A 12,491-nucleotide genomic window follows, 5' to 3' on the forward strand; every position below is an offset into this window, starting at 1 on the left:
CGAGACCCTTCATACATCTAGGGAGAGCTCTCTTAGCTCTTGGTATCCGACACTCTCCATCCGATGATTTGTTGATTTTTGATATCCGGTCATTGGTTATCAAAAATAGGGAGAAAATATCATCCAGATTTGGTTCTTATGATTGATTAAGTTTGGATTTTTGAAAACTTCTGAAGACGATTATTTATTTAGTGATGCGACGTGACACTTATTTTAGGTCTTTACGGTTCAAATTTTTGGCATTACTCGATGTTTTCCGATTCAGATTATTTATTATTCGGACTCTACCATATGATGATTTTGTGTTCGCATCCGGTTCAAATATTATGGTTTCACAAGTTTGGATTTATAATATTTTGAAGACGAAGATTATTTTGGTGATGTGACGTGACACTTATTTTTTATCATTGGATCAACCTTTTGGCATTTTTGGTCCATGTCTTTGGACTCGCATTATTTTTATTCGGACTTCATTTTATGGATGATTCACATTTTAGCAGGTTATTCTTTGAAGAATCTTGGTGTATTATGATCCGAGAACTCGAGATATTTTTCAAACTCTTTGAAGTCGAAGTGTTTCTTTTATTGGATCTTCTACTTGCTCATGGTGACCTTCTTCTTCCGGTGATTATGATTAGTTTGAAGATTTGGATCTTATTTTTCTGCTTCATTGGTTGTGCTTTGAAGCCGAAGACCTTCATTGTTAGAGATTCATGGCCAGTTTCATACTTCACAGACACTTCAGAGTTGTAGAGACATTTCAGCATTTGGTTCTTATTATGTTTCATTTTATTACGATACTTGCTAGTCAGATTACTGTATTATAGCCTTGTATCACTTATTGTATCTCTCATCATTTGTAAGCATTTAGGGAGAGAATGTTGGAGCATGTAAATGCTCTACAAATAATGAGTGGTAGTTAGGTTGTATTTTTCCCTTTACTGTATTGTTGGTGTATTTTATCTCTCCCTCCTATATAAAGGGAGAGGTGGTCATTTTTCTTGTGTGCACTTTTCTCATCATGTAATTCTAGAGAGAGATTTGGTGGGTTCTCCCCACCTAGGGAGAGTTTCTCTCTCCCACCATTGTTCTTCATGAATATTATTATCATCTCTCTTTTTTTTTCTCATCTTCTAAGAATTCTCATCATGTTTTTCATATTTTTATATTTTGATACACGATAAATCTCGATATATTATTCTTCCGCATCCACTGTTCGTTATAAAAATGGGTTCAACAAATTTCCACCATGAAAAACAAAAGAGAATTAAGTTTTAAATGTACTAAAAACTCCTTGATCTTTTGATATTCATTGAACTTTTCAATGGCATGTTTAAATCTCAATATGCCCCTCAAGTTTTTGATTGGGATGCCGAGGATCACAAACAGGGTGTGAATAACCATGCAAATATACATGGTGCCCCCAATGTTACAGTCACCTAATCGACGTGTCGGTTAACCACACACGCTCCATCGATCTATGACAAACATCAAGTCACCCTTTCCTACCTTTTCTTAGAGCCAAATTAGTGTGTCAGTTAACCACACACGCTCCACTGACGTCTTAAAAAGGGTACAAAGTGTAATTCCATGGAATAACATCAAATTCACATTTTGCCTAAAGTAACTAAGATTGGGAATTTTGTAAAAACATTTAGTTACTTTATAATTCATTATACTTTTAATGAAGAAAGGGTTTCCCTATCCTACCCGGTCGGCTAACAATCCTCCACCAATCAAGGAAGCGGTAGGTGAGAGTGAACACCCATTAAACGGCCATTTTATAGGCCATAACCTTATACCTCCCTTATAGACCGGCTTTGTGAATGAGGCATACTAATGGTAAGACTAGCATTTAAGTCATACATATATAATAATTATTCTTATAATATTATAATAGTATACGGTGAATTTTAAACTTGTAAAATTCTAGGGTTTGGAATTTAATAATTTCAAAATTAAACTTTTAATCCAAAAATTAAATTCCAAAACTTGAGGGCAAGATTTGAAACATTTCAAAACTATATAGATCAAAATTTAATTAAATAATTAATTAATTAATTATGGTGATTATCTAATTTTTGACCTGATTCAATTTCATGCAAGATAATGATCAAATAATACAAATAATTAACATTTATCATATAAGGAAGTAATTATTCAATTAATTTGAAATTATCTTTTATTTTGGCAAGGATAATTATACAATATCAATAAATTTCGTATTTTATTAATCAAAAATGATTTGGTAATTATCCTACAACAAAATAGGCATGAAATGCTGAAACACCCTTTGTCTGACAACCCGACTCGCCGAGTCCCCTTATGGACTCGTCGAGTTCATCCTACTCGACGAGCCCACTTTGGGACTCGACAAGTCTGTTAGGAAGATGACCAAAAAATTGAATTTTCAAGCATGAATGAAACACAAAGCATCAAATACATCAGAAACCAATCAAGGCTCTGATACCACTGATGGGTTTTGATACAAAAGAACAATCCTATGTGCTCATACAAAACCCTAAAGCCTGGATCTAGGTTTCTCTATTTTACATGAAATTCATCCAAGACTTGAAACCCTAATCTAGCATACTATTGAAAACGAGATCTACTATATAACTAGTTTAGATAATACCTTTCAATAATTGCAAGAGTCTTTGATCTTCAAGAAGCTTAGTGTCACAAGTGTAACACCTCTAGTGGCTTACAAACACCACAAGCAAGAGGATGATGTGTAGGAGAGAGGATGAGGGGCAAAAATTGGCTCAAAGCTTTCAAGGGATCAAGTGGCTGATTTTGCTAGCCCTAGGGGTCCTTATATACTTGTGCTGCTAGGGTTTCAATCAAAACCCTAATTGGATGACTTATGACCTAAGCAGCTTGAGAACCTTCTGGAACAAGGCCTCCTTAGACGAAATTAGAGTGAGCTTCCACTCTTAATTTCGTCCCCCATATATCCAGGAATATCCACAACCCAAAATCAACAATCACACAATTGTCAGTTCCAGTCCCCTTCATTTAATTAATCTCTTTTAGCCACAAAATTAATTCTTGACTAATATTAATTAAACTATATGATTTCTCCTTTAATATATTATTCATATAATATATTAAAAAACCATAATAACCTCTCTCTCTCTCTCTCAATAAATCATCATGTTAGGTTGCTTTGGTGAAGGCAACTCAAAAGGACCATGCACAACTGGGTCAAGTACTTATCAAATATAGTTACGGGCTTAGATACTAATCCAAAAAATTGATGGGCGTATGTAGTCAAAATGAGATTTTTCCCTCTTATTCATTAAGAATAGACATCAAAGGCCTTACTCAAAGTTGAAATCTAAATTAGATTGATCGCGATCAATATCTTATGTTCAACATGATGTCTGAGACAAATGAATAATTGATACCACACCTTTAGTAACAATTTTAGCTTAGAGATCCTAGAATTGGATGTTGATGAGATGACACCCTTCATATGTTAGTCTATAATGAATCTTGTGGATGTGGCAGATTATTGAATCTATATGTGTAAGATCTAAAAATTCATACCCAAAAATTTCATTTTAAAATATATAATTATAAAAAAAACAGTAGTCCGGAACATCAACAGTGTCGATCCATATCAAAACCAGTATGTCAATTAACCAAAACATGTCATAGAAAATATTATCAGAGTACAACTCCTAATGATCTTATATGCGGAAAATCCTAGTGCAATGAGCTGCGATCATGCTGGCTCCTTTCCTTTTGTAGAATAAGTACCCGAAACCAAAACTGAAAATCGTAAGCATGAAGCTTAGTGACTTCCCCCATCATACCACATACTATACAGTAAATATACTGCCAAGCAAAATTAGGTGCTGGCCTACCCCTTCAGTCTCTTTCAACCGGTAACCGCATAGCATATTTGGGTGTTGGCCTCCCCTTCGGTCTTTTTCAACTAGTAACCGCCTAGAATATCAGGTTCTAGCCACCACTTCGGTCTCTTTCAACTGGTAACCGCCTAGCATATATGGGTGTTAGCCTCCCCTTCGGTCTCTTTCAACCGGTAACGGGGACTATTTCATCCCCTACAACTACTACATAGTACCCTAGCCTATAAACACTTAAATCACATACTGCCTAGAATATCTGGGTGCTGGCCTACCCCTTCGGTCCTTTCGACCGGTTACGAGGTCTATTTCACCCCCATACTACTACCACGTAATCATATAGCATACAAGCACATATATCTCAACATATAGTTGCATACCAAATAGTTATCACAAAGACAATCATCTCTACTATAAACCACTACTAGTGAGCCAGAATTGGTGCCTACGACCCACTCCTACAAGGAAGGTAACTCACCTCATACTGCTGAAATTCATCGCAAGAAATCTTTAGTTTCTTCCTTGGCAACTCCTCGAGCTATCAATACCAAAATATCACCCAATTAGCAATTGGGTCCCAACCCATGATCCATAATCCGTACTTGGGGTAAAATGACCATTTTACCCCTGGCCCAAAAATATTCATAAATAAGGCCCAAGCCCAAAACCAAACAAACCCAAAACTCTAAAATTCATAAAAGCCTACTAATGGCCCAATTTTCCAAATTGGACCCAAACCCTTTCATGGGCCTTACCCTAAAACCTAATAACTTATTCCCAATCCAAACATACCTCTTTAGTTGGTCCAACAATCCACAAACCCAAATAATAACCCAAACCCAAAATGGCCCACAAGGCCCAATTCATAATGGACCTAACCCAAGAAGACCCAATATTCAAAAACGCATGAAATACTAAATGGTCAACCCTAGTAAACTCCTGGTCCAAGGACCAAAGCCCAAAAAGTCCATAATCCAAAAAAACCCAATCTGGTCGAGTACGTCCGACATACTCAGCTGGTAAGCCCAGCGTATACCCATTTAGGCCAGTACTTGCAGCGTACCAGTCGGGTACGCCCAACGTACTCCTCTGAAATCCAAACCTTTAAGTACTTAATCACTTCAACCATAGCTCCAACTCTCCAGTCTGACTCCTAAAGGTGACTTTTCAAGAAAAGTTGACAGGTTTACTAACATGCATGGCTTAATGGGACTTTATAGCTCAAAAGAGCTTAATGGGTGGTCTTAATTCATGATTGAGCTCAAAATCTTCATAAAGCTTGCACCTTTATGAGAGAAGGAACCTTAGAATGTCCAGATCTACTAGTTTGAGTCCCTAAAACTACCTTAGTTCACCAAGGCCAAGAAAAAGGGACAAAAATCGCCAAAACTCAACCCAAAGTAGATCTATGAAATGAATGGCCAAGGTAGAGACTTTATACCTTGAAAGTCTTGAAATGGAGATGTTAGCTCTAGATCTCCAAGCTCTTCTCCAGAGGTTGAGTCTTTCACCTCCAAAATCTCTCTCTGTATGAAAAATCTCTCCAAGTATGTCAAATCTCTCCCAAATCTCTCCAAGAATGTGGAATATCTCCCAAATCTCTCTCCATATGTGAAATCTCTCCAAGTATGTCAAATCTCTCCCAAATCTCTCCAAAATATGGAATCTCTCCCAAATCTCTCTCCGTATGTGAAATCTCTCCAAATATGTCAAATCTCCCCCAAATCTCTCTCAAAACCCCTTTTGATTTATTTTAATCATTTGGGGCATCCCGACACTTGACTTGGTGAAAAACCACTCGAAGCGGGGAGATACATTGGAAATTAGCCTCTTAGGGCCGAAGCCTCTCTATAGGGCCAAACCCTCCTGGAACCGAGGCCACAAGAACCGAGACCGATGTCCTCTTGAGCAGCCGCAGCCATCTGGCCGCAGCCACCGAGCCGAAGCCTCCGAGCCGCAGTCACCAAGCCGAAGCCACCGAACCGCATCCGAACTCGCCTCCGGTCCTTCCTAATGAACCCGCCTACGGTACCTCCTCGGACCGCAGCCCCTTCCCCTTCGGATCCACTTCAGCGACCAAACCCCACTTCAGACCTAGGGCTGTTAAGACCGGAATCACCCTCCTGACTTCGGATTTCCCCATTTTCACCCGATTTTCAACCACGACTCCGTTTTAAGCCCGTTTTTAATTATTTTAATGGGGGATTTTCACCCAAACTCATATTTTGACATATAAGGTCCCATATATTCATTAATTCAACATATTTTTAAGGAAATCCTTATTTAAGAATAAAATCCATTAAGTAAGATCTTGTGGTGGAGTGTTGACTTTGCCATAGTGTTAGACACAAGCAACCACCCCCATACCCACTCCATGACTAACCCACACCCCTCCCCACCATACCTGATCATTCAAGGGTACTTTCCCACTCATACTCATGTTCTTAGAGCTGGAACATCTACCCTCTCACCTCACACTTCCCTCATTCCCTCATTTTTCCACCAAGGTTCACACTCCAAATTCTATCACAATTCTCTCCCAATTTCGAGACTTCCAAGGCTGATCATCAAGCTTTTTCCACTCTTGGTAAGTATAATACATTCTTCTTATGATTATTACACATCCTTCTACTCAAAATCATAAGAATCTTACACAAACATCGTCACCTTCATGTTAGGTTCTCGGTTCTTCAAGGCATCTTCTAAGTGTTCTTGAGTTGAACACTTCTCTTATTCAACATCCATCCACTGAAATCACGTAAGGTGATTTCATACCCCTATCTTTTCATGTTTTCTTAAGTTTTAAGGGGGGAATACAAGTTAAAACAACAAGAACACAACTAAACTCTTCCGACAGCTTTCATCAGAAACGTTGGACTCCATTCACAGACTTTTTTGGGCAACTTAAACATTTTAGTTTTCAAAACTGTACTAGGTGCAAATATTTCAAGCTCTTAGCTTTAAAATGACTACTTGCACATCTCCATATGATTTTTCTACGATTTATGGTGATTTTTACAAAACTGCCTATCATTTCAAGAACGAATCTGGACTAGTCTGTGATTATGGACTTTTTCACACAAGTTAGAGGTCACTAAAAATCATAACAAAATTTATGAACAAACTAGTCACATTTTCCAAACTTCCAGAATTTACAGATTTCGATTTGGACCTTTGATAATTTTTCTATAAATTTTCTAAGAACAACAATAGAAAATGTTAACAGCAGAAAAATGTTATCAATTTCATTCCACCTTGTAACTTGTTGAGCAAGGTGCATATCATTGTGTGATCATATATTATTACATTATATGACATTTTGTCTTGGTAATTAAACATATATCACTAGACAAATAGATTTTTACCTTCTCAAGAATGGTAAATTAGTTTAATGTTATAAACAAACTTTACAACCATGGCATGCAAATATTTGATAAACTATGGAAGTATAGTCATGTTGCTTTTACATTATAAACAATTATGATAAACTATAATAGGTATAGTTTATGTCTCATTACATTTCAAACTCTTTACCAAAGTTTCTCAGTTCACGTAAATCTGTTAATGAATAAATTTGTCATACATTCGCTTCGTGTTACATCCATGTAACAAAATCAAAAGTCCTGTAAATTGTAACCAGAGTCTTTTGTAGGGAGAACGTGATAGTTGTGTATAGATCTATATTGGGTCTGACAAACCCACACCTGAGCTGCATGCAATAGTTAGACCGGCAGGTCTGAGGTGACGAGTATCATTTAACTTGCAACGCCTGAAGAACGTCGTATTACGAGGCCGTCCGAGTCATAGTATGGTTATAATAACTCACATGTGGTATTAACAAACATAAGATTTACGGGTTTTTTACTTCTAAATTTAACGATTTTATGTCGATTTAAACTTGCACAAATTTCCTTAAGTATAGTAAAATACTTGTACATTTCAGTCTTGACTTTTAAGATTACAATGCATTACGTAAGAAAATATGGGATTTTCCTTGACCAAACATTACTTTTACGAGGAAAGGATTATAGTATCACCTTAAAAATCTTATGAAATCATCAACCTTTGCGTTGACACTTTTTCAAAACTACTTGTATTCTCAGAAAATCACTAAACAGGTAATCAAGTGCTTTCGAGGATGGGTTCATTTTTGTCAACATAATGTAATTGATTTGGAAACATGTAAACTCATACAATGATGTAACTCTTTCAATTATATTTATGTTGGTTGTGTTTACTTTAATCACTATTACAATGGTTGTTATGATACTATACATGAAGTCCTCAACCCCCGGACGTTTCCGCCATCCTTGGTTTGGGGGTGTGACACCAGTATCGATTGAACTCCATCAAAGATGATTTATGGGAGGAAGTTTTAGACCCCAGTTTATTGGGGAGAGGTTAGGCATCGAGTTATGGGGATTACTAAGGTAGTAATCAAGATGACCAAGTTGATTCAGTAGGTGCAAGCTCGACTGCAGACCGTACAAAGTTTCTAGAACAGTTATATTGACTGGCAACGATCAGTCCTCGAGTTTCAAGTGGGAGATTATGCGCTTATGAAGGTGTTAGCTTGGAAAGGTGTCACCCTATTTCAGAAGCGGGGTCAAGTTGGGACTCTAGTATATTAGTCCCTTCAAGATTATCGTCCGCGTGGGCAAGGTTGCTTCACTTTTGGACCTGCCTGATGAGCTCATCCAGATCCAGAACACATTCCATGTCTCTCAGTTCCGGAAGTATCTAGCTGATGATTCCACAGTCCTTCCATTGGATGATATTTAGGTCGATGAGCGTTTGAATTATGTAGAGAGATCGATCACGATCCTTGATAGGAAGATGAAGACATTGCACAACAAGGTGGTGGACTTGGATAAGGTGTAATGGCAGCACTGGAAGGGTCAAAATGGACATGAAAGCCTAAGGAGGAGATGAGGGATCATTACCTAGAGTTGTTTGCAGCAACGGACTCCAAGGATGAAGTTTGATTCAAGTGAGAAAATGGCCCCATGACCCTCTTATATAAATAAGAATCATTTTCATGCACTTTAACCCCTTAAATTTAACTTTAACAACTATAAAAGTATCTTAAAATGAAAATGTTACGAAACTAACCTCAATGGCAAAGTGGGAAAATTCAGGTTGTTACAGAACATGTGTTGGCAAGGATATATGCATAAGTGTGGTCGCACATATGCATATATCCTTGCCTACACATGTACTGATTGAGCTTGTTGTATTAGTCTTACCCACCACGCAAAGAATGTTGCTATCAGTTGTCTAATACACCACTCTTCCTAAGAAAAAGGAAGAGTGGTGGTTCCAAAGATGTTCAACCTTAATAAAAAAAACAAATTTTGTTCCATCTTTTTTTCCATACAAATTAATTAAGGATGACGGTGGTGTATTAGAGGTGCATATTTATGAAGAAACACCAATTTCTTTTCATGCCGATAATCTTGAAATATTTTTCGAGTATGCTAGCTTAAATGATATTTTAAGAAAAACAAGACTATCATCGATGATGTGTTCATATACGTGGTAACCACTCATATTATGAGAAATGATGACATGGAAAAGCATACTTATTAAGTTCTAATGTGGAACAGATTGGACTAAACAGAAACAAGCAATCCCTGATGAATTGGATTCCTTAGCGAAAATAATAGTATTTGGACATGTTGCTCCAACGCCACCCAATTTTAAACCAACTGGTAATAAATGGGTTTCCGTAAGGAAGCGTAATGAGAATAATGATATTCTAAGATAGAAAACTCTCCATGTATCAAAAGTCTTCTCTCATTGCCATGGAATTAATTATGAGGAGACGTATTCTCTCATAATGGATGTTATAATGTTTTGCTACTTAACCAATTTAGTATTTCTGAAAAAACCTAAGTATACGGCTTATGGTTGTGGTCACATCCTATCTTTACTAAGATATGGACACAAAAATATACATGATAGTCGTGTGTGGAATTAAGTTTCCAAAATCAAGTAGTTCAAGACCATAAAACAAGTTATCGGTAAGACTAAGACAGATGCTATATATATTGAAAAATCTTGATAGATATGGTATAACCATCTACGTAAGTACTGGATCACGATGTGATATTTGAATAATATGATAGTGACATGTGTATTCATAAAGAAATCCACTTCAGGATACATGATTCTTGCACTTTATGTAGATGATATGAATCTCATAGGAAATTCGAAATAATTGCTTAAAACTACTAAAATCCTGAAGATGGAATTCAAAAGAAAATATCTTGAAAAGACATGGTATTACCTCATCCTACAGATCGAGCAACAAAAAGATGAGATTTTACACCATCAATAAAATTACACCTTAAAGGTGTTGATACACTTTACTCATCATTATGCAAAGCCATCATCTACTCCCATGATCGTTCATTCTCTAGACATTAAAAAGGACATGCTCCATCCAAAGAAGGATGATGAAGAAATACTTAGCCCTAAGTGTTTATATATGGGTGCAATATGTGCATTATTGTACTTGACCCGATGTACTTGTCAAACAACATGTTTGATGCGAATTGTCTTGCTTGACATAACACTACGCCAACATGCCAAAACTAGAATGGTTTTAAAGACACCATTTGTTACCTTAAGGGTATCGTGGGAATAGTTTTATTTTATCCCTACGTTTCATTAAGTGGATTTACCCTGATTGATAGTTAAAATAGAGAGACCCTTGTCGGATATATCAATACAAGATACTTATCTTATCCGTATAAGAGATGTTTCCAATTGGGTTATATATTTACCATTAGGAACACAATGATATCCCGAAGGTCTTGTAAACAGTCCTAAGTTGCTACTTTGACAAATCACTCCAAATTACCCGCACTCTATGAGTTGACTAGAAAGTAAGTATGGATTCGATTTGTAATTGGTCACATTCAAAGTATATGTGATTTAGCTTATGATCTCGATGAACCAATCATCATATTTGAAGATAGCACTATTGTTAATGATCAAGCGAAACATGGTTACATCAAAGAGTACAACACTAAGCATATATCGCCAAAAAATTTCTTTACACATGAACAACATGCACTTTAAAAGATTGGATTATAATAAATTGGATCAGAGAATAATCATGTTGATGTACTCACTAAGTCTCTACCAGATTACTCGTTCCAAAAACATGTAAGATCTAATGGACTTAGGAAGCTCTCCAAGATACCTAAATGACATGCATCAAGCACCAACTTGTGTGTAAGTATTAAGGATTTTATCATGATCTATGCTTAGCACCCCGTTGAGTGCATGTGAGGGGCAACATCCCAACGAATGCTTATGCACTCTTGTTCTCTTTAGTTTAAAGGTTTTGTCCTATAGGGGTAACTTTGACAACTTTGTTTTTAACAAGACACAAAGTGTATCTCATTCTCATTAAGCATTTTGAAATTAGGGGGGGTGTCCATTTGAATACTTTTTAACAATTGTGCACACTTTTCACCTTCGTTTAGAGGTTTTTTCCCACTGAGTTTTCTTTCAAAAAGGTTTTAACGAGGCACACCATATATTGTTATTTCCCTTTGCTCAAGGCATCAATATCATAACCTTTTCTCCTTCCACCAAAAATTTAGTCACCAATGGTTTCTCCGGAAAGATTTTTAACGAGGATAATGTTTGATGTGTTGTCTAAATATATAAGGCAAAAAAACTACAAGTATGTTTCAATGAATTTAAGCATCAAATGGTCAAATGGTAAGTGTTGCAACTCAAAGTATACTAATGGTTCTTATATTCTAGTCTTTCATAACTAGGATTTTTGTATATAAATCCTACAACCTTTGGTATACCCATATTTGTCTTATATGTAGTAGGTTATTATGTGGTTGCAAACAGTTATTTGATCAACATAAATATTGTTTGAATAAATCATTAGTTGAAGTATTTTCTCATACAAAAAAAATGAAAATTGAACTAATAAACCCACGATAACCACTTTTCAAACAAACTCATAAATACTACATATTCTCTAATGTTTGGTTATCTAACCACTTCAAGAGTTGTAGCACGTTCATCACATATATGGATATTTAATTAAACATTTCTTGAGTTCTATTTTTTTGTTGTTTCCTTTCAAATTTATGTCCATATTTTAACAGATGTAAAAGAGTATTATCAACCAAGTTGTATTCAGTACATAAACACGTATATATCCACGTAGAAGAGTATTTTGCTATAAGGTGTGAAGAGCAAGAGTGAAAATTCTGACATAGGCCATGACATGATACGAAGCTTATATGGAAATAAATGGATATGTGTTGACATTTCTGATTCGATGGCCTGCCAAATAAACAATTCATGTTCAAGTTAGTATTTTGGGTTCACAAGTCAACCAATTAACCCATGTAAATTTTCATTTTTTTATTTTTAGAGGGTACTATTGTTTAAAATAGACTCCCTCGGATGTGGTTCATTATTTGGTGAAGACACAGAGACAACTTGCCATTTATTTGCAAGAGTTGTTGCATACCCCATACTCATGATCCTGAAATGAGTTTGGGAAGATTTGAACCCAAGCTCTCTTTATGAGAAGATTCAACATATAGTATATTATATATAAGTTATATGTCAGAC

The sequence above is a fragment of the Lactuca sativa genome, chromosome 5 (genome assembly GCF_002870075.4).
Source record: "Lactuca sativa cultivar Salinas chromosome 5, Lsat_Salinas_v11, whole genome shotgun sequence".
Taxonomy (NCBI): Eukaryota; Viridiplantae; Streptophyta; class Magnoliopsida; order Asterales; family Asteraceae; genus Lactuca; species Lactuca sativa.